Below are 26105 nucleotides of genomic sequence, written 5' to 3' on the forward strand. Positions count from 1 at the left end.
GTTTCTCTCTCTCTTTCTGTCTCCTCTTTTTTTTTTTTTTTTTTTTTTTTTTCCGGCTGGCCCACAGAGTTGAATTCCCCTAATTCATATATGCTTCAATTCTACTACACACTAAAACCCAGAAATCTGAAACATTTTGTGTAATTGTGTGTCAAGTTTGGAGCTTCTCAAAATATCAGAGATTAAAGAATTTTTTGAATACTTCATAGAATAATAATGTTTATGATAAAATACACACCAGCTTATCAAAAGAAAAATTTTCCCTGTCACTAAACTCCAAAGAGAAACTAGTTTATGGGATCATAAAAGATAATGAAAGATATTACAAAGTATCTGCAACAGCAGTTTGGGCAGAAATTATAAAAGCGCTCCTCAACAGGCTACTTTTTATATTAAATTTCATAACGGCTTAGTAAATAAAGCCTTAGTAAAGGCATTCCTACCTGGGCTGAGCTAAATAGGTTTATCTGGTTAACTCAAGAAATAGGAATAAAGTACAGAAACAGGTAAATCAGGAATATGATCCTTGGTCTGTATCTGTTAAATATTATCTCAAGACCACTTCTGGCAAAACTTGAGTGAAATTCAGTTTAAGATACACTCTCCAGTATGTGACAGAAATGTAAATCTTATGTTAATGGTAATATTGTGTAATATAATTTAAACAGCACGTTTGTAAAATTTTTTAAATGCTGGTATGTGCCTTCCTGATAGGCCAAGTATTTTATGGTGTACTTGGCTGAATGGCCCAAGGTAACAGGAAACAGTCCCAAAGACCTATGGCTTCACACAGGAAGTAATTACCTTTGGAGATTCCAACTTCATCTGATTTAAGCCCTGCTTCTTGACTTCATGATCTTTCTGCTAACCCTGAGCTGACATGTCTCAGATTACTATAACTAAGAATTACTAAGACCCTGGCAGGTGTCCTTTCAGTATTATTTCTGCCAAATCAGAAGGCTGTACATGGCAGAGTGGGAAAATTGTAGTTTTCAGTTCACAGCACAAATTATACAAGCAGACACTAATATTTTAAACTAGTGAAATAGAAAAGCACATTCAAAGCACAACGTGAGTCTTATCAGTCACGCATAGACTAGAAGACTTCAGGGTGACTGGCTGATGGATTTCAATAGATCCCAGCCAAGGCATGCATCCTGGAATTCCAGCTGAGCCATCTATAGGCTGCTAACTCCAAAATCTACATCTTTAGCTTGACATTCTCCAGAACCTCAGATTGCTGTATCCAACTGCAACCCTGACATCTTTATTTAAATATCTAGCAGGTATCTCAAACACAACACCACTTAACACAGAGCTCTAGATAGTCCCGTAAATTTTGCTCTTCATCCAGTATCCAAGTAAATGGCCTCACCATCTCCCCAGCTGCTCAGCCAAGTATCTAGGCATTATCTCTGATTCATTCTTTTCTCTCATACTCAAATCTAATTCATCAGCATGTTCTTTGGACTGTACCCCTAAATATTTTCTGAACCTATTCAAGTTTCTCATTCTTCACTACTCTCCCATTAGTGCAATAGATTGATTGGAACAACGGCCCCAATTTTTCATATCTCCTTGTATCTTTTCACACCTGTTTGAATCCCTGTCCTTTGGCAATGCCCTCCCACACTGACTATGGATATACCTATGTAACTTGCTTTGACCAATGGGACAGTAGCAAACTTGACACAAGCTGAGTCTTTAAAACGTGTGTGTTTGTTTCTACTTCCTCTCTTGCTTCTTTGCGATCACCATGAGAATACAACTGTCCAGCCTGAGGGTAAGCCCAATCTAGCCTACTAGAGGGATGTAATGTACATATGGAGGATCGCAGAGTTGATCCAGACATCTCAGCTGAGACCATCCCTATACCAGTTGACAGCCAGCTGGCCCCTCAAACGTATCAGAGAACCCAGGCAATATTGCAGAGGTGCCTACCTGACCCACAGTGGATCATAGACACATGGGCAAGCCCAATTAAGATCAACCAAGCCCAGCCAAGATCAGCAGAATTACCCAGACATCCTATACTCATGAGCAAAAATAAATCCTAATTGTTGTATGTTGCTGAATTTACGGGACTGTTTGTTACACAGGATTACTGTGGCAATAACTAATACAGCCATCATTATCCCTCGTCAGGATTACTCGAATATCCTCCTAATGGGTCTCAGTACTTTCTTCTTATCTCCTTATAATCATTTTTCCATGTATCAGTAAATACAATCATTAAAAAACATAAATCAGTCTGTGTCATCAGCCCTGCTAAAATCCTCCAACGGCTACCCAATGCATTTAAACTAAAACCCATACTCCTTAACCTAGTATATGACCTACTTCTCTAACCGCATCTAGTACCGCTCCCCAATGGCCCACTATGATTCAACCACACCAGCCTTCTTCCTATTCTTCAAACACTGCAAACTCATGGCTGGGGTCTTGGCACATAATGTTCTCTCTACCTGGAAGAGCGCTCCATTTTCTTTCTCCCTCCTCCCCACCCATTTCTCTCTTGCAGCTTCCTTCTTATAACTCAAATTTTAGTTTAAATTCACTTCCACAAAAAAAGACTTTCCTTAGACTACCCAGTCTAAAGTAGACAGCCAGTTATTCTCACTATGTTATCCTGTTTTAATTCTTTCCATGGTACTTATCTCTGTGTGACATTTTTCTTGATTATGTGTTGTTTTTCTTGTGCACTCTCCCCACTGGTTGTAAGTTTCACAGGAAAGGAATCTGGTCTGTGCATTCACCACTGGGTCCTCAGCTCCTAAAGCAGTTCCTTCACATAATATTCATTAAATACTCAGATTGAATTGGACATGATTGTATTTACTTAGGATTGAGGGAGGACTCTAAGGAGTATGCAAGTGGAAGAATGCAAGAGAAATAACAGCTTTTATTATAAAAAGAAGAGGGGTGGGATGATATTGTAAATGACAAGATCAAAACTTTATTGGGGTGACTGCAAAAGGGGAGGAGGAGTAATTAAAATGGTTTCAGAAAGCTCATAATAAGACTATGGGTTTTAGAGAGAAGAAATAGTAGAAGTAAATATTGGATGAATGCTACCTGACATAGAATAAACAAATAAATCAGATCCTTTCTAAGATCTGGTTTTTACAAAGACAAAGAAGCAACGCAAGCTAAAACAGAAGGGAGAAAAGACCAACTGATTCTGAGAGAAAAATACTAAAGCAGAAAAAACATTTCACTAGATAACAGAATGCAGTTCACAGCCTGGACTCTGAAAACAGCCTAGAATGGAAGCTTTGCTCTGCTCCTTATTAGTTGTATAAACACCGACAATTACCTCTCTGAGCTCGCTTCCTCATTTATAAAATAGGGTAATAATTATGACTTCATAGAGTTGTAAGAATTAAATAAGCAAATATACATAAAGTGCTTAGTATGGCACATGGATTATAGTAATTACTCAGCATTAGTGATGACGATGATAGTGGTAGTGGTGGTGGTGCTGCTGATCCTTAAGTCAATCCTGCTATTGTTGATTAAATTGGCCAAGGCCACAGTGTCTCACTGAGTCTGTTGAGTCTGCTTAATTTTTTTTTTAATTTTCAAGCATTTCAAGTTGTCCCTTCTTACCAAGAAAGAAATGATCACAGAACCAGAACCTAGAGCCAGAAGAGCTGGGTTCTGTCCCTGGTTCTGTAACTAACTAGCTGGGTGATCTTGGGTGAGTCACCAACTTCCCAGACCTGAAAGTTTCCTTGTCTTCAGCTCTATCCCTGCCCAAGGCAGCAGGTCTAGGAAACATTCTGTGAAGAGGCAGAGGTACTGACGTAAGATAGAGACATAAAGGCAGAGATACAGGCAGACAATCACTCCACGTCATTCCATTCCAGAGCACAAAAAGGAATATTAAATACCTTAACTCAAGGCTTCCCAAATCATGTTCCTCAGAACACTAGGAGCTGTGGGATGATAACATGTGCTTATATCAGACCATAATCTCATAAATGTAGGAATACTGGGTGACTTTATTCTACTCTAGGACCAGTGGCCAGCAGAGTACTCAAAACATACTATCATAGCATGCGTTTACTGCATGCTTGTTGAATGAATGAACAAATGAATGAATGGACAAGTATATTCGGGAAAAGCTGGGTTAAACAACATCAAATTAGTTCCTTGTATGCATTTCTCAGAGTCTTTAATAGGTGAATCATATAGAATACAGCGCTTCCCAACCTCATTTGATCATAGAACTTACTCTATTTCCCCTGAACCTCGTTAACATCTCCCAGAGTTGTAGTCTATAAAGCACAGTTAGGGAAACATCTGAGGCTTACATAATGTAAGTCATTTTTACTATCATGGAATACATAAGTTATCTTACTTTTTATTCATAAGATAATAAAAAGGCTAAGTAACTTTATTCATATCTAGTATGTAGCTGTCGTCTCCTGGCGTCCTACTCTTTCAAAATCTCCCATCACCAAGCAGGGCCTCAATCTCTCCCCTCTCCTAAGCAGCAGCTGTCCTGTCTCATTACTCTGCCCTTCTGCCTGCTCCCTCATAACTACTGTCCTGAAAATCCTTCCACCTCTTCTTCTACTATCTCTTCTCTCTAAAGCCCATAGTCTTATTATGAGCTTTCTTAAACTGTTTTAATTACTCCTCCTCACCTTTTACAATCACTCCAATAAAGTTTTGATCTTGTCATTTACAAGATCATCCTGCCCCTCTTCTTTTTGTTCTTTCTCTTGCATTCTTCCACCTGCATACTCCTTAGGGTCATTCCTCAATCCTAAATAAATTTAATCATGTCCAATTCTTTTTTTTTTTTTTTTTTTTTCTGAGACAGAGTCTCGCTCTGTCGCCCAGGCTGGAGTGCAGTGGCACAATCTCAGCTCACTGCAACCTCCTCCACCTCCCAAGTTCAAGCAATTCTGCCTCAGCCTCCCGAGTAGCTGGGACTACAGGCATGCGCCACCATGCCCAGCTAACTTTTGTAGTTTTAGTAGAGACGGGATTTCACCATGTTGACCAGGCTGATCTTAAACTCCTGACCTCAGGTGATCCACTCGCCTAGGCCCCCCAAAGTGCTGGGATTATAGGCGTGAGCCACCGAGCCTGGCCTAATCATGTCCAGTTCAATCTGAGTTGCCTTTTCCTTTCCTACCACTTGTTTCCCAGGACTCAAGCAAGCAAATATACCAGGACTTTTCATATCCCCATGTATCTGCTCGAGTTGTTCTCTCTGGAAGGCTCTTCCCTCTTTATCCACCTGTTGAAATTCTATTCATTTTTCAAGGTCCTGATCATAGGTAATCTCTTTATGAACTCTCCCTCATTTTCCACTCCTGCCATAATTAACGACTCCCATTAACTATCCCCAAGACAACTGCACAACTAACGCAAACATAAAAAGTTGGTTGTATCTGTGAATGCAGAGATAGCCGAGCTGGGAGAGATGACCATGAACCAGGTGAGTCAATCAGGGAGAATGACAAACAGGTTGGTGGCAAAAGGAGAGACCAGGAAGGTACCTGCATGAATGGCTTGAACCCTAAAGGACAAAGGGGTTTTCATGAAGGCAGAAAAGTGATGCCCTAGAAGTGGCAAAGGGAAGCTAGGAGTAGGCTACAGCAGAGAGAGCTACAGGGAAGGCAATGTTGTTATTCTGTGAGGAGGCTGTGGTGTGGGAGAGTTGATTCACAGTGGAACAATGCTCTCAGAGGGCCACCGGAAAGATTTGGGAAGGCAGCCAGCAGAAGAATGGAAGTTCAAAATCATAGGAGGCTTGAGAGTACATAGAAAGACAGTTGATTAGAAAGGCTGGTGGCCAGAAAAACTGGGGATAAGAGGCAAACTGGCTGAGATCCCAATTGGTGTCAGAGGCCAAATGAGGTTAGCATTCAATAGTCTTTGATCAGCATCCAAAGAGTAGGTTGATGAGTAATTTTTCCGATGTCTATGAAGAACAGATTTCTCTAATGTTCCACTCATGGCAAAATCCTTTTCCCACCCAGATCCATTTGTGCGCTCTGCCATAGGGCAGGATAGAGGAGCAGGGGCTGTTGGTGAGGAGGTGTTGGGTGTGGCACCTCCTTTCACTAGGGCAGGGCTTACTGACCTAAAACGGACACAGCAAGCTGAACATGGTGCAGAGTCTACAGGGATGAAAGGCCTGCAAGGCACCAAGTAGGCACGAAGGCCAAAAAAGTAGTGGATGACCAAGGGCAGACAGACAATGGCATAGGGAATCCAAGACAAAAATACTCATCTTCTGAAAACTCAGCATAGTATTAAGCAGGGATCTTTCAAATGCACATAATTAGATTTAGGCAAACAACAACAAAAGGAACATATTGGTTCACATAATCCAGAAGTCCTGGCACAGCCGACTCCTGCACTTCAAACAATGCTGAGTGTGCTCTCACCACCGTGCAGTGCTGCTTCTCACTGCATGGTCTCATTCTCTTGTACTGCAGCTTCCTCCATGGAGCAGGGAAAAATGACCACCAGTAGCTCAAGATTACATCGCTCCAGGTTAAATCCCAGAGGAAGAGTTCCCCCTTTCCTAAATGCCAGCAGAAGAGTGCCATTGAGCCAGACTGGGTCACATACTAACCCCTGAGCCAATCACTTGGTCAAGTGGAGGGACTGCTCCGATTGGCCAAGGCTGAATCACATGATCATCCCTGGGTAGTGTCAACTCCACCCAAACCACATGAATTGGGGACAGAGTAGTTGCCCAAAGGAAGAAAGTCTGGGCAGACAAATAATCAGTCCACTACAGCACAGTCACTTGTCAGGAAAGCCCCAGATACCAAAAGGGCACTTGAGAGAGCTTTGAAGTCAGACAGAACTGGTTTTAAAGGTCAGCTTTGACATTTACTAGCTGTATGACCTCAGGTAAGTAATGTAACTTCTCAGTAACTCAGGTTCCTCATTGTAAAATAGTACCTACCTCCTATAGATATTGTGGGAGGATTAAATGAAATAATTTACATAAATTGCTAAGCACAATGCTTGACACAAAGTAAGTGATCAATCAATGGCAGCTATTATTAGTAAAAATAACAATAATGACAATTAGTATTATCAGAACAAGGGTACCACATGAAGGGTGATCTGTGACTCCATGAAAGAGAGGGCAAGGTCAGCATTTGGATAAATCAGCCCTGGGTCACGTATCATTAAGGACAACTGAGGACACAATGCAGAGGCCCAAATACAGAGTCAAAGCTAAGATAACAATTCAAATCAATAAACATGCTGAGCACCTATTGTGCACTGAGCACTGGGAATACAATTATGAATAACACACATATGACTCCAAGGTAAACTACCATGAAGAAAGACTATGGCTCTGTGACAGTATTTCTGGGGGAGGAGAGGTTGACTGAGGCTGCTTCTACACTTTCAGCTACAGGCAGGGCACTGGAGTAGTGCTGAGCATACAACAGAACAATGCCATGGGACCAACTACCAGAATGCGAGGAAGAGACAGAAGGGCTACAATCCACCGCCCATGCTGCTAAAAATAATGCCTCTGTGGCCGGGCACGGTGGCTCACATCTGTTATCCCAGCACTTTGGGAGGCTAAGGCAGGTGGATCGCTTGAGCCTAGGAGTTCGAGAACAGTTTGGGCAACATAACAAAACCCTGTCTCTACAAAAAATTAAAAAAAAAAAAAATTAGCCAGGAGTGATGGTGCCTGCCTGTAGTCCCAGCCACTAGAGAGGCTGAGGAGGGAGGATCGCTTGACCCTGGAAGGTCGAGAGGCTGCAGTGAGCTGATATTGCGCCACTGCACTCCAGCCTGGGCAACAGAGCGAGATCTTGTCTCAAAAAAAAAAAAAAAAAAAAAAAAGTCTTTTTGCATAAATTAGGAAAAAGTGTCTCTTCTTTTAAAAACTTTACTTCTATCTTCCTAAAAACTGTTGCAGTAAATAAGCAAATCCACTGGGTCTACAACATAAATGACATCTCGGAATTTTGTAGTGTATAACCTGCACATTATATATAGCAGTTCTGGGCATAGGCAGGGAAAATAAGATGGATGCTGAGAGGAGTCAGGAGTTAGGGATGGGGATAGAGTGTCTAGGAGTCCCCGGTCCTTAGGAGACAAAGAGTACCTTTTGCTATAGAGCTGCGCTGTTCAGTATGACAGCCACTTGCCACCAGCAGCTAATGAGCACTTGAAATGAAGCCAGTGAGAATGGCGAACCACATTTTTTATTTAATTTTAATAAATATGAATTTAAAATGTAAAACTTAAGCAGTAAATAATTTTTTTTTCCATTAATCACAACCTTGTTGTTTGGTAGAACTACATTTCACTCCATCTGCTGCATTACAAAAGATGTCCTGTACTGTATTTCTCCTGAGTTATTTCTAGTATCTCGATAATTTTATATGATTACATGAAATTATAATATTTTAATATATGGCTTACATGAAATATATTATTAAAATTAATTTCACCTGTTGCTTTTTCCTTTTTTAAGGTGACTACTAGAAAATTTTAAATTACATATGTGGCTTACAGAATATTTCTGTTCAACAGTGCTGCTCTGAAGACATCTTAAGATCTATAGAGTTAAGGGGCTTGGGGTGATATCCAGAGAAACTAACTGCTTGGTTTTGTTTGAAGTAGACCTTCACATTTCCTTCTAGGTTGTCCAGCTCTGTTTACAAGGAGGGAAAATATGACAGAGAGAGGAGAGGAGCATAGCTCAGTGAGTAGAGCTCAGCAGAGTTCTGGACTCCAGCTCCACCACTTACCACTTACCAAGTGTTACAGAACCTCCCTGAACTTCAATCTCTTCATCTGTAAAACGCTGAAAGTAATCTTACCCACCTCAAAGGGCTGCCTGCAGGATTAAACCTGATACTCTATGTAAAGAGCTTAGCATGGAGCCTGGCACATCATATATGCCCAATAGATATTTGGGATGTTTACTACTTGGGAATAAAGAAGGTGCAAATGAATGATTTCCTTTGTGTTATTTAGGTCAGTTTGCCACAGTACAAGAGGGTGCACCCTGTCCACATGCCTCCTCATTTATCTTTCTAGACTGAAAAGTTGGATGGAAGTATTTTCCTCAATCTTCTATACCATTGATAAATATATTTGCTTTCTTTAAATCCATTAGGTCTTTAAGACACATTAATGAGCAGTGAAAAAATTATCTTAGATGCTGAAGCAACATGAAAATGGGTAAAACTGGCATTTAATGAATTATTTGTGCCAACAGCTAACACTACAAATTTTTGTTCCAAGTCATAAAGTTAGTGAATGTTTTCAGTTAAGACTTTATAATATCTGAATCTCTTTCTTGAATCAAGCATTGGAATGTACATCTACATGTACAGATTGATTCATTTTATCTAAATGCATTTTTTTTTTTTTTTTTTTTTTTGAGATGGAATCTCGCTCTGTCACCCAAGCTGGAGTGCAGTGGCACAATCTCAGCTCACTGCAACCTCTGCCTCCCAGGTTCAAGCAATTCTCCTGCCTCAGCCTCCCGAGTAGCTGGGATTACAGGCATGTGCCACCACAGCTGGCTAATTTTTGTATTTTTAGTAGAGACAGGGTTTCACCATGTTGGCCAGGCTGGTCTCAAACTCCTCAACCTCAAGTGATCCACCCACCTTGGCCTCTCAAAGTGCTGGGATTACAGGAGAGCCACTGAGCTCAGCCCTAAATGCATTCTTTATTTCTCTGCCATTTTGCATAGACTTGAGATCAACTGTTTAGCTTTTTCATGTCCCAAAGGGTTCATATAGACTGTATACTCCCTCTTGTATGTAACTTATTTTAAAAATAATAACTAGACTAGTTCAACCACATCTGATAAACATTCTGAGAAATGTCCAGCTGTGTCTAACCTTTGTTCATCGTTTAGCCCTCTCCTGAGTCCTGATTTTCAAAATTATTTTCCCCAACTTATTGCTGACTGAATTTACTTACCAGACTTTGTGTGGGGTCTTTTCAAAATCACTTGGAAAATCAGTTTATCCCTGGATTCCCTGATTATTTATTTAATTCTCTTTAAGAACTCTAGCGAATTTGTCTGACATGTTTCCCCTCTTTCAAAGGGGCAGACTTTCCTCCGAAATGTTATATTTGCTTAAAACAGTATAAATCCACTTTCCCTACTTCCCTACACATACACTCATGCAGAATTTATTTTAGATTTTATTCATTCCACAAAGTCCAAGGAAAATTCCACAGACACTATATTAAATTTACCGTGAGTCTAAGCAAGCCATTATCTTCTATGAGGCTCTCTTTTCTCATCTATAAAATGGGCATAATATACTTGCCCTTTGCCAAATAGAACAAGCCATCTCCTTGTTCATGACTGTGTATAAAACACTCTCAGAGAAGCTCAAAATCCTTTACAAGCATTAGGCCATGAATCTTTCTCAAGTGAACTGTTAATTATGTGTCATTATAGTTTGTTGAATAGATGCAAAACCTGAAGCACAGGAAAATAATTCCAGTTAATAGTTAACTTAGAAATCCATGCAAGGTAATGAAACAATATATATAAAAACCCCTGTGACTCGTGTTTGCCTATGTAACAAACCTTCACATGTACCCCCAAACCTAAAATAAAAGTTAAGAAAAAAGAAATCCACCCAAGGCTTTAAACATTAGACTGTGATATCTAGAAAGACGACAAAGGGGCTGGGCGCAGTGGCTCATGCCTGTAATCCCAGCACTTTGGGAGGCTGAAGCTGGCAGATCACTTGAGGTCAGGAGTTCAAGACCAGCCTGGCCAACATGGCAAAAACTCACCTCTACTAAAAATACAAAAAATAGCCGGGCGTGATGGCACATGCCTATAGTCCCAGTTATTCAGGAGGCTGAGGCATGAGAATCTCTTAAACCCAGGAGGTGAAGATTGCAGTGAGCCGAGATCATGCCACTGTACTCCAGCCAGGGTGAAAAAGTGAGACTCTGTCTCAAAAAAAAAGAAAGGAAGATGTCAAAGGAAAAATCTGAACAGGAGCTCACTCTGCTGTAGTTCTTTATCAAGAAACTACATTAATGCAAAATTCTCTAACATTGCTGGTTGCCTTGCACACCTTACTGGGCCATGATTACTCAAGCAGTAGAGAAATGGCACAATGGATAGGAAGGCTGGAGTTTCCTGAGGACATAAGATGCCTTCCTGGGTCACAGGAAGTTTCATAAACTCTAGACCAGGTACTGAGGTCAAATATCATTGCACAGTTACATAACAACTCTTCCACGTTTTGTTACTGATCCTTGGAAAGTTTTCCTATAGACATCCAATAAGATGAAATGAGGCTCTACACATTACCAACAAGAACATAGCCTCTGCCAATGACCTGTCAGGCTCTTCTAGTTTTATCTGACCTATAACTGGGTACATAACATGGCCTCAAGCGTTCTGGCTCTTCTTGTCCTTACATAACAGAGACACTGTAATTCTAAAAGGTCAAAAAAGAGAAAAAATGGAAACTTCACATAGCTAGTGAGTTATTTTATGATGTTCTAAAACTGATGAATAAAAGCTAGAAATCAGCCAGGTGTGGTGGCTCACACCTGTAATCCTAGAACTTTGGGAGGCCGAGGTGGGAGAATCACTTGAGGCCAGGAGTTCGAGACCAACCTGGCCAACATAGCAAGACCTCATCGCTACTTAATTTTCGTTTCAATGAGCTGGGTGCGGTCATATGCATCTGCAGTCCTAGCTACTCAGGAGGCTGAAGCCAGAGGCTGAAGCTCAAACCTTCTATTTGAGCCCAGGAGTTCGAGGCTGCGGTAAGCTATGGTGATGGCATCACTGTGCTCCAGCCTAAGCAACAGAGCAAGACTCTGTCTCTAAAACAAAAAAAAAGAAAAAAAAATCTAAGTGTCCAACAACTGGGGAGTGGCTCAAAATACCACCATATGCTAACATGACAGAATTACCCAAAGAAAATTATGCATGGACTAATTACAACATCATAAAGTAACTATTTGTGTATAAATAAAGATTGTAGAATTTGGAGTTACATAAACAGTTGTAACATAATGCTCCTTAATTATTTTCTAGAACATTGCTAAAGATTTATTAAAAGTCAGCTGATAATAGAGATGACTGGAAGGGGATTCACAAACATTCTCTCTGGAATGGTTTTAGGGTTATTTTTAATTTCTTCTTTGTAAGCTTCAGTATTGTTTACATCTTCTAACAAGGAATATATAAAACTCTACAAAATGACAACTTTTTTTTTTACTGATGGCAAGGAGAGTCCAAGGAGCACACCAGGTGTCTGAGAACCTCAGTGGCACCCAAAGACCAAACTTTTGCCTGGGGGAAGCAAGAGGGTGTGTCAACAGCTCTGAGCCTAAAAAATGTCTTCTGGCTAGGACTCCAGAACTTATGAACAAGAATTATTTCGTACAATGCTTCTATAACTGGTTTAAGTATGTGACAAAGACACTGACAATCCTTAAAAAAATTTAAAAGTATGTATACCTAAATTTACATGTCTGACAGCATTCAAACCCAGTTAAATTGTATTTCTGTTTCCCTGCATGGTTAAAGGATCAAGCATTTTTATCACCCAAGCAGAAAAATGAAGAAATCAACTGCCTTCTATGAAACAAAAATAACCCTAATGGTAAAAACTAACTCTGTTGCATGCTTAAATCATATTGGCAGAAAAATGAACCTTTAAATCACTCTTGTAAGAAAAAAAGCCAGTTTCATTTTTGGGGCAGTCATGTGGAAATCCCACAAGTCGTGGTTGAAACATAATATTGAGGAGTATGTGAGGACATTAAGAGTTTCTAAGGAAATAGTAACAAAGATATCATTGGAATTCCATGAAGGATAAGAGAAGAAAAATCAAAGGTTTTTCCTACTAAATCACATTATAACGTCACCAAAATTAAAAATAAAAGGAGTAGGATACTTGACAGGGAGTTTCACGTTGTAAGTATCTCATATAGTATATGACAAGTTAAAGTTTGTCGCTTTGATACTCTATTGTAAGCATTTCAAGGTTAAAAGCCTTAACCTTGAAAAACAAATGACATATAGTTACAAAAGGAAAAAGTATATATTGTAGAAATCCAAACAAAAGTGTTCCTCCTATAGAAACATAAAACTGATGAGACAATGAATACTTACTTCCCTCCCTCCTCCAAAAGCCATTCTTTGTAGCCATAAAAACCAAGATAATCATAACACTATGCTAAGGAAAAATATATGGATGGAAAATAATGATAATAATGTACGTTGTCCTTTCAAGAATGTTTTCAGTGAAGAATATTTCTAAATAATACAAGAAACAATACACTTGAAAAAACTTAAATTGAATGCTCTATATTTCAATCCATACATAGACGAGTGATGTGAAAGTCTAATCAAGAATTTAGAGAATTTAGATTGTTGGGTACAACTTGGGTAATTATGACCAAATATCTTTTTTTTTTTTTTTTTTTGAGACAGAGTCTTGCTCTGTTGCCCAGGCTGGAGTGCAGTGGTGCGATCTCAGCTAACTGCAACCTCTGCTTCCTGAGCTCAAGAGTCTCCTGCCTCAGCCTCCCGAGTAGCTGGAATTACAGGCACGTGCCACCAGGCCCAGTTAATTTTTGTATTCTTAGTAAAGATAGGGTTTCACCATATTGGCCAGGCTGGCCTTGAACTCCTGACTTCAAGTGATCCACCTGCCTCAGACTTCCAAAGTGCTAGGATTACAGCCATGAGTCACCACTCTTGGCCCAAATATCATTTTTTCTTAACTGTAAAGTGTCCAAAATTATCTGGAAAATTCATTCAGTATATTAAGTACTTGCTTGGTACTATGCTTTCCCTAGGAAGGAACTTCTGTGAAAACCCAGCGCATTACAGAAAAACTATACTGCATGGAAAAGGATTTCAAAGGCTTTGTTTAGAAAAGGGAAGCATGCTTGTGGAAGCACAGTGGGAGGAATGAGCTCTGCAGTATCCCTACTAGCCAAGCTTTTGTTCACAATGGTGCCTAGTGGTACCTGCTGAAAAAGCCTTTTTAACCACCTGTCATTCTCCAGAGATAAAGTAACTACTGCACCCACTCCATTGTCACAATCCCCAGCACTCCTGTTTTCTGTATTGCCAATGCATAGCTGCCATCATCGGAAGATAGAGCTCTGCTTTTTCTGCACAGATAAGATGGCTTAGGAACAATTCTCCTCCTACTTTTGTGGAAATTGAGTCTTGTCATCATGTGTGTAACCATAAAGAATGCTGATGTTACAAAGCAATTGGGAGAACATGCTGGAAGTTCACAGCCCATTAAGGGAGCCTGAGGAATGACTCAACTGATAAAATGACATTGGGAAAGTTGTGATCATCCACAAACGGCAGGGTAGGTCAGCCAAGCCAGAAACAGGAACTTGGTGCACATTCCAAGAAGGGCACAAGTGGAAAGGGAAGTAAGGGTGCTGCTGCTGGTAAGGCAGTTGTGTGATAAACTGGCCTCCAGAAGGAAATAATGATAACTTCCATTGAGGCCACATAGCCATCAATGTCACCAATCCCATCTTTCAGATTAAAATAATATTGGACTTAATAGAAGCTGCACTTCACTGAAAGGTAAAACATTCAGAGGTCAAGGTGGCAGAGTCATCCTAAACAAAGTGAATTCAAGAAACAGCAACAATAGGCCAGACGGTGGCTCACACCTGTAATCTCAGCACTTTGGGAGGCCAAGGCAGGCAGATCACCTGAGGTCAGGAGTTCGAGGCCAGCCTGGCCAACATGGTGAAACCCTGTCTCTACTAAAAATACAAAAATTAGCTGGGTGTGGTGGTGCGCACCTGTAATCCCAGCTACTCGGGAGGCTGAGGCAGGAGAATCACTTGAACCCAGGAGCCGAGATCATGCCACTGTACTCCAGCCTGGGTGACAGAGCGAGACTCTGTCTCCACTCCCACCAAAAAAAAAAAAAAAAGAAAGAAAAGAAAAAAGGAAAGAAAGAACCAGGAATAAGGGCTCTATGCCAGTAACCTATGTACCACCCAACCTAAGATACAGATTTTGCCCCCTATGACAACTATGATTAATTGGTAGTGGACACTTAGAGTTGTATATGAAGGCATCTGAGGTCCAAACTGGGCTCAGCGGCCTAGCCTGATCCGAAAATGTTTCCTGTGGGTAGAGGAAGGGGAAAACGGCAACACACTGCTATGACTGAATGGTGCCAGTCTCTGGATAGAGATTGGTAAAGAAATTATATTCCAGCCACTATTAGCAGACTGGACAGAAACCTCTACTTTCTCTCCCTTCTGAAAGCCTAAGACAATGACAATAAAGAAATTTTTTTATTTCATGTATAAATCAGCAAGGATGGAGAGAACGAGTGAAGAGACAACAGCCAAAACATTTTGGTGGAATAAGCAGAAGCCAAGAAATAATCTGATTTACACCATGGAATCTCCAAAAGGTTAAATAATTAAAGGCAATTGAACCCTCTATAAAAAGAGGGGTGAGCTAAAAAGTTAGTGACTTTTTAAAGTCTTTTTAAAAAGCTGGATCCCACAGATCCCTTTGGCCACTCCAAGCATTTAGGTGACTGCCCCTTCTCCACCTCAGCAAAAAACCTGGAGTTTCCTCCCTCCTTCACCCTTCAGGGGGTCTGTACACAAACAGCATGGAGGGGTTATATGCACATTTGCATACTGGATGCTGAGACTTCCAGTCTTCTTTTCCACTTAGATCCCAGATTACTGGCAACCAGGCTCTCTGTCAATCTCTGGGGAAAAGATTGGAAAAGGCTTCTCTGAGGACTGTCACCAGCCCAAGAGGTAATGACCACAGAGGTTCCCCAAATAAAAAGCCCAGCCAGATTCCCCCTACCATGAATTCCCCAGTCAACAAGCTCATCCACATCTTCAGCTTTTTTTTTTTTTTTTTTAAGACAGGGTCTCCCTGTGTCGCCAGGCTGGAGTGCAGTGGCACCATGTCGGCTTACTGCAACCTCAGCCTCTCAGGTTCAAGCGATTCTCCTGCCTCAGCCTGCTGAGTAGCTGGGATTACAGGCACACGCCACCACGCCTGGCTAATTTTTTTTATTTTTAGTAGAGACGAGGGTTTCACCATGTTGGCCAGGCTGGTCTCAAACTCCTGATCTCAAATGACCCGCCCACCCTGGCGTCCCAAAGTGCTAGGATTACAGGCATGAGCCACTCTGCCTGAACCCCAGATCTTCTGCTTTTAAATCCCCCTCTCAAGTGTGAGCAGATAACCAAGGGCATCAGTTACGCAAGGAAAACTTCTAACATGAAAGAGAAGAAACCTAAACAAATGAAAAGACAAAAGCCGCTTGGGAAATTGAATCTGCGCAGGAAGGAAAAAAAGTTGCTCCAAAAAATCATTAAGCTTCTCAGGGAGAAAGGAGAAGACACTGACACTATAAAACAAAAACCAGAAGGAAATAGACACATAAACCACACACATACAAATATATATGTATATATTCAGGCAACCAAAAAAATAGAGATTTCGATTTTAAATATTCATGATTACGGTCATGAAAAACTTATTTTTGGCCCAGTCCAAAATAGCCAATATCTGAACAATATGAGTTTCTCATAGACACAGAAAATAGAGGGGGGAAAAATTACCAGTGAGATAGATATACTTATATATATATATATATATATATATATATATTTTTTTTTTTTTTTTTTTTTTTTTGAGACAAAATCTCAATCTGTTGCCCAGGTTGGACTCCATCTCAGCACACTGCAACCTCCGCCTCCTGGGTTCAAGCGATTCTCCTGCTTCAGCCTCCTGAGTAGCTGGGGTTACAGGGGTGAGCCACCACGCCCAGCTAAGTTTTGTATTTTTAGCCGAGACGGGGTTTCACCATGTTGTCCAGACTGGTCTCGAACTCCTGACCTCAGGCGATCTGCCTGTCTTGGCCTCCCAAAGTGCTGGGATTATAGGCATGAGCCACCGCGCCCGGCCACCAATGAGATAATTTAAGAAAATTTCCCAAACTGAAGAATGAAAGTTTCCAGATTCAAAGAGCCCAACACAATGGATAAAAACAGACCCAAACGTAGGCACAGCGTCGTGAAATTTCAGGACTGTGGAGGCCAAGAGAAAATTCTATAAACTTCAGAGAGGACCCAGCAAATTGTAACCTGTACACAGATTATGAGAAAAAGCTGAGGAATCAGTACAGTTCTAAATTTCTCAACAGCAATACCACAATGTGGAAGTCAATAGAACAATGCCTTCAAAATTGCCATCTTAGAAATCTACACTCAGCCAAACTATCAATTGTCAGTTGAAAACAGATATTTTCAGGCATCTACAGTCTCAGAAAAGTAGACCTCTAGGCATCCTATTCCAGGAAGCTCCTTTAGGATGGGCTCTGCCAAAAGAAGGGAGTCAACCAAGACTGAGGAAGACATGTGCTACAGGTACCAGGAGATCCAACACAAGAGACAAATGATGAGAATCTCCAGAATGATGACAAAGGGAACCCTTGGGGTGACAAGTGTGCCAATGTACCGAAGGCACCCAGTCTGGATTATAGCAAGCCAGTAGGCTCAGGAACAGCTTCTTGAGGAAAATGAAATTGACAAAATACCTGGTCAGTTGAGGGAGAATTTGGAAAACTGGCCAAGAGCTGTGGGTTTAATCAATGAAGAGTACAAAATAAATAAAATGAACAAACAAATCCATTATTAACTCCAAGGAAAATAAAAAGTTATGCTTGGTCACTCCTGTAATCCCAGCACTTTGGGAGCCCAAGGCAAGTAGACCACCTGAGGTCACGAGTTTGAGACCAGCCTGATTAACATGGAGAAACCCCATCTCTACTAAAAATACAAAAATTAGCTGGGCGTGGTGGCGCATGCCTGTAATCCCAGCTACTCAGGAAGCTGAGGCAGGAGAATCGCTTGAACCCGGGAGGCAGAGGTTGCGGAGAGCCAAGATCGTGCCATTGCACTCCAGCCTGGGCAACAAGAGCAAAACTCCGTCTCAAAAAAAAAAAAAAAAAAAAAAAGTTATGCTTGGCTTAGCTGTGAATTTGATCTAACCATTATTCAATATTCTGTTTTAACGACTGCAAGAATGGGAAAATAGGGAAGCTATACTTGCATTGGGGGTTGGAAGGAAAAACGGAAAAAGAGAGCCAACTCATCATCTTCCACAGTAGGAAGTCAACAGATAATGCTTAAAATTGAAAAATCAAGAAGTATCAACCACAAGCCACAAATGGCAAAGAATTACGAGTGGTTGTTTCTGGAAAGGGAGAAATGTAACTTGGATAAAAGTTTAAAACTATAAACCATAACAAAACAAACTGTGGCTTCTGTGCCCACACATTTTTACATTTGTTTGCTTTTTCTTTGTTTCCCTAATAACAATCTGTTTTGAAAAAGCCCATCCTTGTTTCTCTAAACAAAAGAGTATGTAATTCTCTACATCTATACTACAGTAGCTGTGGTCATCTGAGCTCTGAGCAGTCAAACATGGTGGGGAAATTAATTGTTACAATCCAATCCCAGAAGAATTGGTTGAGCTGGGGTAGTGACAATAAGGCAAGCCCAAGCAGAGGCGTGTTTGGAGGTGGAGGCAACTACTAGGCCCCTCCCCTCTGGGTTGTTTCTTATTTTTCCACAAACCTTTTATAATAGCATAACCACATCGTACAGGATAATTTTACAATTGCCAGTGACCATGAGCCAATTTCACTTTTTTCCAACAGACTTGAATGCCCAATTTATGATCGTAATTAGTCCAACCAAGGCAGCTGGCCCCCAAGACTGTTGATCTGGGTTTGACTTCAGTAACTCCACTTTGCCTGCTGTAGACTGGACAAGAAGGGAGCATAATAAAGGCTCTGAAGCAACAGACATCCAAGGAGCATCCACGGGGAACCAGCACCATGCTGAGGATCAACACTCCTGCTGACTCTGCAGACCAAGTACCCCTGCCCTGAACAATATGGTGATTCGTCTAGGGGTAAGAATCTGGGAGGGGTGGGGTGGAAGCTAAGGAGCTGGAAGAACTGGGGCAGGGAGAAGAGGCACCAACCTGGTCAACCTGGAGGAACCTGTAGGCAGAGGTGTGGCTGGAGGCCCAAGGCCCCGTCTCCCAGCACTCTGGATGCCTGGAGGAAGGCAGAGAGGCCGGTAATTCTTCCCCAAGCGTAGAAGTAGGCCAGCCACTGCTCACAACCCTTCCAACCTCCCTATCAAGGGTCAACTTAAGGAAGCAAAGGTTGCCATTCTCTGAGCTTTATTTTCCATGGTTTGGTAAAACATAGCTGCTGCCCTTGAGTAACTAGCTGCTGAGAAAACATGATTATCTTGATAAAGAATAAAGTAGGTTGAAAATGCTAGAGCATACATTAATATTCTATATCCTTTCCTATTTGGGAAGATGTGAAAATTCTAGTTGGACCTATGTGGGGCAAAGGTATTGCCAACTAGAGTAGAGCACTGACTGCATGAGTTTGCACTTGGCCTATACAGTTCCACAGACCAGAATGTACATACCCTTGTGAGAAGAGTCAAGATCATTAACATAAACACACCACAGTAAGCATGTGCGTTGGCAAGAGTGTAATAGATGGATCAGATTAACTGGAGTATGGGGAAAGTGTAAGTCTTCCGTAAACATTGAAAATGTAACTAAACTAAAAAATACCTTCAAATACATAATGTGAAAGTTACCCATACTTCTATTTTCCCCTTAGAAATAAATCCTAATATCCCTTACTCCAGGTGATTATTGCAGAGTAAGCAGCTACCAGTGTCACGACCTAAACTGTTAAATCCCAAACTTTATTTGGGAGATCCGCTGGTTTGTTTCTTCCCAGCTCTTTAGCAGAGAATAATCTAAAAGTGAGTAAATTCTCAGAATTTCCCAAGAGGAAAATGAGCATTCACTGGAAAAATACAAGGAATACGCGCAAAACTTATAACTATTTTGGATAATCTTCAAACCCACTTATAGCCACCAGCCATCCTGTTGTTCCAAGTTAACATTAAGATCAATCTTTCGAATCAAATATTCCAGTTTCCAAAGAATAGCAATGGATGAGATTGTTTCCAAACCTGGTACACAACACCATGTTACACGTCCACGGGAAAAATAAAATAAAATCCACAAGAAATTTAGGATTAAAGAAAATTAGGAAAGTGTACACTCCCAGGTCAAGTCCCTAGTTTTTCCAAGAAGTACATACATTGGCCGGGGACCTGTTTTGAATATTCAAACACAACTTCCCGGGGCAAGGTGGGCGGGGTATTGGGGGGGTGGGGAAGAGAACGTGAACTTCACTGGTTGAGTCACGTGCAACTGCGGAACATCTTGGCCGACACTGCCAAATTTTTTTTTTTTTTAATACTTTAAGTTCTAGGATACATGTGCACAACGTGCAAGTTTGTTACATATGTATACATGTGCCATGTTGGTGTGCTGCACCCATTAACTTGTCATTTACATTAGGTATATCTCGACACTGCCAAATTTCAATCAAGATCGCGCTGCCGCCCAACCCGAAAGGTGGCATCAGCCCTGCCCGCCGCTGGGACGTGACCCCAACGCTGAACTTGCCGCGGGGCGGCCTCAGGCCTGGAACTTCAGGAAAAAGGGGCTGGTGTTCCTTAGGAGAGGTCAGCGCAGGGGTTGGGGAGGTGGAAAATCTACCGCCGGCAGGAAGGCGAGGCTGCGCCACTGCGCGCACCTGTCCCTCCTTCCCGGACCGAAGAGGGAACCCAAAGACGGCGCGCCCGCGCTCCCTGCGGCACGGAAGGGAGAAAATCCTTCCCCGTTCCTCCAGGGGCGTGTGGAAGCCTCCTCTTACCGCGCTCATCCTCGTCCCCACCAGTCCTCGCCCGGAGTATCGCACTCCCGGGGCCGCCCCAGCCGGCCCGCGGCGCCCTTACCTGGCTGAAGCGCGGCTGCTGCGCGGACCTGGGAAGACTGCGAGGTGCAGTCTGCGCCGCGGAGTCCGGAGCCTAGCGCCCCAGAGTCCAGAGCAAAGCGCCCCGCCCCGCCCCCTGATCTCCCCGTCCCGCCCCCAATCACCCCGCCCCGCCCCGATTGCTCGCCCCGTGGACGCCCGACCCCGCCTCTGATCGTGCAGACCCGCCCAGTCGTCGATCGCCCCGCCCCTGTCGCTTGGGCCCTGGGTGGCAGGTTTGCGCAGCCCTGCGGCGATTTCAAGGCAAGTGACCGGAATGGGTCGGAAGCGCGTCCCAGTGAGTTTCAGGGAGCGTCCCTTAGGTTTCCGGGGGCAGTGTTGAACCTCCCTAGCCCCAGGCTTCCCATCCCAGGAGACCCGCCCCTCGTGACTCGAACGCCCCTAGCCAGGAGAGCCCCGAGTAGTGCCACTTGTGGAAGACTAGGCGCCTGTCGGAATTAGGAACCGCACCTCCCCTTCCGCTAAGCGGTGGGAGGCCAGGCGGGTGACGCGGGGCAGTGGAGCCATGCAGCCTGTTTTACCAAAAGAATAAGTGGTTTTCCTGTGAAACCCGAGGCAGCAGTGCATATCTGATACACTTAGAGGGTCACGTGCACTATTAATGTGTTAACATTAAACTCGCTGAAGAGTAGAAAACACATGTAAGACTTAACTGTGTGCCAGGCACTGTTCTAGGTACTTCACGTGTGCTAAAAGTTCTCTGAAGCATATATTATCAGAATCCCCCATTTCACATACGGTGCAAGTGAGGCAGAGAGAAGCTAAATAACTTGCCTAATGTCACCCAACTAGTAAATTGAGAAGCTGGGTTGAGAAGCTGGGCTTCAAATCCAGGTCTTCCTCCTCTGGAGTCTCCACTGTTATTCACGGCTATCCTGAATCAGCAAAATCTGTGTGCATCCTAAACCAGGAACTGTTCCCATGCCTGGGGAAGATGAGGCAAGAGCTCTGCCATTAGGGAACTTTTATTCTACTGTAGGAGAAAGACAATAAGTGATTGTCGACTAAAATTTAAAAATCAAGCCGTTAAAGAATGAAAGTTGGTTTTATTCAGAAGTCTTACTGAGGACTAGAGATGGAGGCCTACAGCCCTGGAGGAGTCTTTTAGAGAGATTCTAGCAGATCCCTCCAACACAGAACTTCCCTTCTCAATTTAGAAACAGTTGGCGAAGATTCAGTATGTGTAAAAGCACATCACAGTTTGGGCTTAAGAGTACATCTGTTTATAGATTACAGAAGCATAATCGCTAACCTCATCAGACTTTATCTTAGGTGCAGTAAAAGGCAAGGGCTCAGGCAAGAGACGTGGGGGATCCTGTGTTCTATCTCGTTTTGTCTTCAAAGCATCTTTCCGCCAGCTGCAGGTGGTCACAGAGTCAGGGGCTGTGTGAAATTATGCTGACAGGCAGAAATAAGCAAGCATGGCTTCTTAACGTTACTTGTCTCACATGATCAACAGGCAAGCAAAAAATTAAACCACTTCGTAAGTGAGGTGTCTTGACTAAAATAAAGCAAGGTGATGGAATTGAGAGTGAAAAGGAGAGGGAGGCTACTTTAGATATGATGTTACTGGAGGCTTCTCTGGGGTAACAGTGGAGCTGAGACCTGAATGATAGGACAGACGGCCAACCCAAGGCTGAAGCTAAGGGAATGGCAAGTGCTTTGATACTTATCACACCTCACACTTGCTTGGGACTTAAAATTAGTGCCTTCCTATATCATTTCTCCTTTGATCACTGTAATAACCCTGAGAAGTCTAACAAGATTCCATTTAATACAGTGGTCCCCAACCTTTTTGGCACCAGGGACTGGTTTTGTGGAAGATAATTTTTCCATGGACAGGTGTCAGGAAGAGATGGTTTGAGGATGAAACTGTTCCACCTCAGATCATCACGCATTAGATTCTCGTAAGGCGTGCACCACCTAGATCCCTCGCATGCACAGTTCACACTAGGGTTTGCGCTCCTAAGAGAATCTAAGGCCAAGGCTGATCTGACAGGAGGCGGAGCTCAGCGGTAATGCAGGCAATGGGGAGTGGCTGTAAATACAGATGAAGCTTTGCTCCGTTACCCACCGCTCAACCGCTTACCTCCCGCTATGCGGCCAGGCGCCTAACAGACCACAGACCTCCCGCTATGCGGCCAGGCGCCTAACAGACCACAGACCGGTACTGGTCCACGGCCTGCGGGTTGGGGAACCTTGATTTAACAGGGAAAACAATAACAGCAACAACAACTGAGGGTCAGAGAGGTTTCAATGACTTTTCAGAAGTCAGACAATTAGCTAGGAAAAGGGGAGATGGGAAGAGGGCACAGATTTGGACCAAGGCCTTCTGATTCCAAATCCTCTCTCCAGTGAGGGCTTTGAGTATAATGACTAGTACTTTGAATGAATCTAGTAAAATTTCTTTTTTATTATCTACTGTCTCCTCCCTACCCCAGTCTCTCCTGCCTCTTGTCCCATTCAGGTACTTGTTTTGGCTAGTTAACGTAATCTCCCCTGGCACAGATGTACTTTGAGGGGACAGGACCATAAACCGTCTGAAACTGTATGCAAAAAAACTGTGTTGGGGGACAGGCAAGAGAGTTATAGATATATAATTATAGTAATACAGTTAATTTTCTCCCAAGAAAAATGCTTATGTATGTATATTTTTAAGTGAGAGGACTTAGAACTTTTATCATATTGACTGATCCCAAACAGGTAAGAGCTACTGCCTTAAGGAATTAACTGATATTATGATGGTTAGAAGAACCAATTTCCAATTCGCCTTGCCTGTTCTTGGTAGGTGATGGTAGCTCATATTCTTGACAGTGGTAATGAGGATCTCAATGTTTATGAAGTTTGAAAAGGCAGAAAACCCAGACCCTCACATAATTTCTTCATAAAGTTTAAATTAAAAGAGAGAAAAGTGTCTATATTGTCCCTACTAATTCTCAGAAAAACCAAAGAGAACAGAGCTGTAAATAAAACACCTAGATCCAACGTAATTCTTAATAGTTGGGGTAATTTTCATAAAGTTATAGTTTTCTAAATAAGATATTTGTTACACTATCAATCATACAGTTTAAGTAGGCAATTGCCACAGGTATACCATCCATAGATTACATAATAGAGAACAATGGCAATTTTTTTCAGCAAGGTGTTGAGAAAGAGACAGAGAGACAGAGACAAAAAAAGAGGCCATTAGGGAACGTCAACTACATTAAGGAAAAGGTGTAAAAACTGAACTCAGAGTGTGGTGGGATTAAAAAAAAAGATTTAGTCTTTCTTTAATTTTTATTTTTTAGGTGAAAACAGAATACTACACTTGGGCCTATATAATTCAAACTTTTACATTGGTCCCTAGTCAAAAGAAGGAATCTAGTAGTGGACTTAAAAAGATTTCTCCCCTGACTCAAAAAAGAAGACTCAAACAATATTAGTATAACTAAACAATATTAGTATAACCATCTTTATTTTAAGAAAATCGAGATACAGAGGAAAAGGTATTAATATAAACTTCTTGGGAGACAAGACTCTCCCTTCTTACAAGATATCGCTATGGCTTCTATAAAGTTTGTTTAGATGATCAGTATCAGGTTGACATAATTTCAGTTCCTTGAGAGAAGAAAATGCCTCTTTTTAACTTACATGTAGATTCCACATGGTACAGAAGAAGACATACAGAATCAACCTGGAAGGTTTGCAAAAATATATGTGTGTATATATTTGTATTTACAGCTTCTTGCCTTTTTTTTTTTTTTTTTTTTTTGAGACAGAGTCTTGTTCTGTTGCCCAGGCTGGAGTGCAGTGGCACGATCTCGGCTAACTGAGACCTCTGCCTCCTGGATTCAAGCAATTCTCCTGCCTCAGCCTCCTGAGTAGCTGGGATTACAGGTGCCTGCCACCACGCCTGGCTAATTTTTATATTTTTAGTAGAGATGGGGTTTCACCATGTTGACCAGGCTGGTCTTGAACTCCTGACCTTGTGATCTGCCCGCCTCGGCCTCCCAAAGTGCTGGGATTACAGGCACGAGCCAGCATGCCTGGCCAGCTTCTTGCATTCTTTTGTGCAAGTCACTGGTTTTATTTTGTAACCATCTTCCTACTGAAAAGGAAACTGGCCCATCATAGATAATTAATACATTTGTTGATGAATAAATAATGATGACAATGACGATAATGCAGACCTTATCAGTCTTCCATGGAGAGTCTGTTCCTACATGAAGATGACTTCATTGTGATCCTATGATATGTCTGCTTTTCCTTCCATCATGTGCTGAAAGTAGTTGCTTCTTTAGAACTATTGCATAGAAGGAAGGAGTTTCAAATGTTGGACACAGAATCAATAATCATATTTCTGGGAAGAGATGCTAAATAAATAATTCAAAAGAAATAAAAAGCATCATGTGCAAAGTATATTTATAAGATCATCATTTATAATGATAAAATAAATGTCCAATAATAGGGAAATGTTTAAGTAAAATATATTAACAGTATGGAATGTCAAGCTGTCATTTAAAATTACCTATGTTGGCCAGGCATGGTGGCTCACACCTGTAATCCCAGCACTTTGGGAGGCTGAGGCGGGTGGATCTTTTGAGCTCTGGAGTTCAAGACCAGCCTGGACAACATGGCGAAACTCCATCTCTACTAAAAATACAAATATTAGCCAGGCTTGGTGGTGCTCACCTGTAGTCCCAGCTACTTGGGAGGCTGAGGTAGGAGGATTGCTTGAGCCCAGGAGGGCAGGGCTGCAGTGAGCTGAGATCATGCCACTGCACTCCAACCTGGGCAACAGAGCAAGAACCTGTCTTTAAATTAATTAATTAATTAATTAATTAAATAAGATTACCTATGTTAATGAAAAAGAGATAGGAAATAAAACTTATGAACAAGATTATATTTTTAAAAGTAGAACACAATGCTTTGAGTACCTGTAATTGTAACTAAATACAAATTATGTGGAGGAAAACTGAAAAGTAAGAATTATGGTTAACAGTGATTGAGGGGATGTGCCAGCATCCTTTCTAAGCATGTTAGATTAATTCATCTAATTCTCACAGCTGTGTGAGGTAGACTATTGTTATCTTCATTTTACAGATGAAGAAACAAAGGCAGAGGTCTCAGTAACAGCCAAAAATCATAGTTATTGAGTGGCAAAGCCCAGATGTGAACATAAAACAG

General features: G+C 41.9%; 1 protein-coding gene across 2 annotated transcripts in view; it reads right to left on the minus strand.

Moving 5' to 3' along the window:
- Positions 1 to 20985, minus strand: part of TEC (tec protein tyrosine kinase) — a 129667-nt gene extending 108682 nt beyond the window's left edge. For both annotated transcript variants that reach the window (XM_054485116.2, XM_054485117.2), the window contains exon 1: positions 20899 to 20985. The gene's annotated coding sequence lies outside the window, so the exon portion shown is untranslated. The remainder of the gene's footprint in view (positions 1 to 20898) is intronic.
- Between the last annotated feature and the right edge of the window lie 5120 nt (positions 20986 to 26105).

The sequence above is a fragment of the Pongo pygmaeus genome, chromosome 3 (genome assembly GCF_028885625.2).
Source record: "Pongo pygmaeus isolate AG05252 chromosome 3, NHGRI_mPonPyg2-v2.0_pri, whole genome shotgun sequence".
NCBI lineage: Eukaryota > Metazoa > Chordata > Mammalia > Primates > Hominidae > Pongo > Pongo pygmaeus.